Genomic DNA, 2552 nt, shown 5'->3' with positions numbered 1-2552 from the left:
CTGGAATTTCATGATTCCTCGTGAGTGTCTCCAAAGATGGTTTATCGGAATTTTTGCATTTTAATTGTGTTATTGGACGCTGATCGTTTCTCTCTGACTTAAGATCTGTGTTGATTTCGATAGTTTCACTGTTGGCCTGGTATTGCTTCTTCGAGGAGAAGATTTGAACGATCACTGCTCATGGTGCCACTATCTGAGTTGTGTTCCTACTTCAAGGTGGAGCTGCAATACTCAGCCCGTTTCATGCATGGTAAGGAATTGTGAATTTACCTTCTCGGTTTATGCATTTTATGGAATTTGTATAGTTCCCCTAAAAAAAAAAAAAAAAAAAAAAAAAAATCTTACGAACATGGTTGAAAGTGATGCACACACCAGAAAGACGGATATTGCTTTTAACTTATGTTACATCAGTTTGATTATGCACTAAAGTGAACCAATTTGTGACGATGTGACATAGTTACTCTGAATAAGTGGATGGTTTGGAATAAGGACACATTTGAATAGATCTGTGTACACATGACATTTACTAGAAAATCGGGTGTTACCTTAAGATTGGCTAAAAAGATGCCTTTTTACTCTCAAGTTTGATGAAAGTTGAAAATGTTTGCCCTTGCATTTGTTGTTTTTTTTTTTTTTTCCTTAGTAACGCTTTGATGTAGATAGGTGTGATAATCCATCTGATGAAATGATTTTTCAAAATCTGTCGATTTTGCAGTCGGAGCAAACGGGAACAGGTCAATATACTTTAACTTGCTCCAATAACGATAGAAGCAGGTCGTATTCATTGCTGAATCCAAGCTCATCACAGATTCAGGGACTATGCGTACAGCTTTGTCGATGATAAAAACACTTATCTGGATTTGAACGTACTCTATTCGAATCGAGATTTATATATTTATAGTTGAAGTTCTGAAAATGCTTTATTGTTGCTGTCTTCTCACTACATTCTAACATTTGTAAATTTGTCGACTGCTCGTATCATTGCACATCGATTTGTTTCATTTATGGATCTATTGTTCTCTTTTCCTTTGTCGACTGTGGTTTCTCTCGTACAAGTTATAATTTTTCTTATTGCGTCGTAAAATTCGATAGTAGTATTGAAACTTATAGCATAAGATCTTGCATTGTGATTGTGGCTAATTGAGATTCATGCATGAAATGAACGTGTACTTCATGTATACATACATAAAGATCATTTTAGGAATGCTGAGTACTACAAAAGAAAAAATTTCAGCTTCTAATTCTTTGTTATTACTATAGAATAACAGCAATATATTAAGAGGAAATTACAAAAAATGTCCATTTTGATATAGTCATTTGTAAAAATGTCCAAAATTTTGTAATATCCATTTTTGTAATTATGTGGACGAGAGTACTCCTAAGTAGCTTTCATGAGAAGTTACATTAAAATGATGTTCTCGACAGTTCAAATATTGTTCTCGATATTTGAATCCTTTTATATTTTAAAAGTACACATGTCAAATCACAATATTAAATATTTTCGACATTTCTAACGTTGTACTCGACATATTAAACATCTAGAATGACATTTTATTTCGAACATGATATTTTTTTACACTTTAAATGTTGTTCTCGACATTTCTGTGTTTAACATTAATTGTAATTTGACATGTGCAATATAAAATTATTTATTCTTTCATTAAGGGTAAAATAGAGAATTTGGTATCAAATTTGACCATTTTTATAAAGATTATCGAAAGTTGACATTTTTGCATTGATATATGTAAAATTGGACTTTTTGCAAATGCCCCACTAAAATAGACCTTGATAGAAAACTGAAGAGTAACGACAGCAAGTGATTGAGTTCAGTAGTTCCTCAAATAAAATTATTGACTATAGAGATATAGTAATATGGAGAAGACAAAATTGTTTCAAGCACAGACAGTACCGGAACTAAACCTCTCATCAGGAGGATAGATGGGACGATTCGGATGAGATCCAATTTTCGATTTACTCGTGGGATCCAGGCGGTCCGAAGAGGACCACCATGGCTCCTCTCTTCTCGAGAATCCATACATCCCTTATTAATGTATGGACATCTATCTTTCGAGCATAGGTTTCGGTTCGGCCTCAATGGGAAAAGAAAATGAAGCACCTAACAACGCATCTTAATTTTAATGGGGCATTTGAAAAAGTCTAATTTTACATATGTTAATTCAAAAATGTGCACTTTTAATAATCTTTGTTAAAATTGTCAAATTTGATACCAAATTCTCTATTTTACCATTAATGAAAGAATAAATAATTTTATATTGCACATATCAAATCACAATTAATGTTAGACATAGAAATGTTGAAAACAACATTTAAAGTATAGAGAAATGTCATGTTCGGAATGAAATTTCATTCTAGACATTTAATATGTTGAGAACAACATTTGAAATATCGATAACATTTAATATTATGATTAGACATGTGTACTTTTGAAATATAAACGGATTCAAATATCGAGAACGACATTTGAAATGTCGAGAATATCATTTTAATGTAACTTCTCATGGAAGCTACTTAGAAATAATCTCGTCCACATA

General features: G+C 32.2%; 1 long non-coding RNA gene across 1 annotated transcript; it reads left to right on the top strand.

The window, feature by feature from the left end:
• The first annotated feature begins 19 nt into the window (after window positions 1–19).
• LOC111369387 lies at window positions 20–1035 on the top strand. The gene is made up of 2 exons (XR_002698112.1): window positions 20–250; window positions 716–1035. It is a non-coding gene; the product is annotated as an uncharacterized LOC111369387 (long non-coding RNA).
• The last annotated feature ends 1517 nt before the right edge of the window (window positions 1036–2552 follow it).

This window comes from Olea europaea, chromosome 20 (genome assembly GCF_002742605.1).
Source record: "Olea europaea var. sylvestris chromosome 20, O_europaea_v1, whole genome shotgun sequence".
Classification (NCBI taxonomy): Eukaryota; Viridiplantae; Streptophyta; class Magnoliopsida; order Lamiales; family Oleaceae; genus Olea; species Olea europaea.
This window is presented reverse-complemented; position numbering and strand designations above follow the sequence as displayed.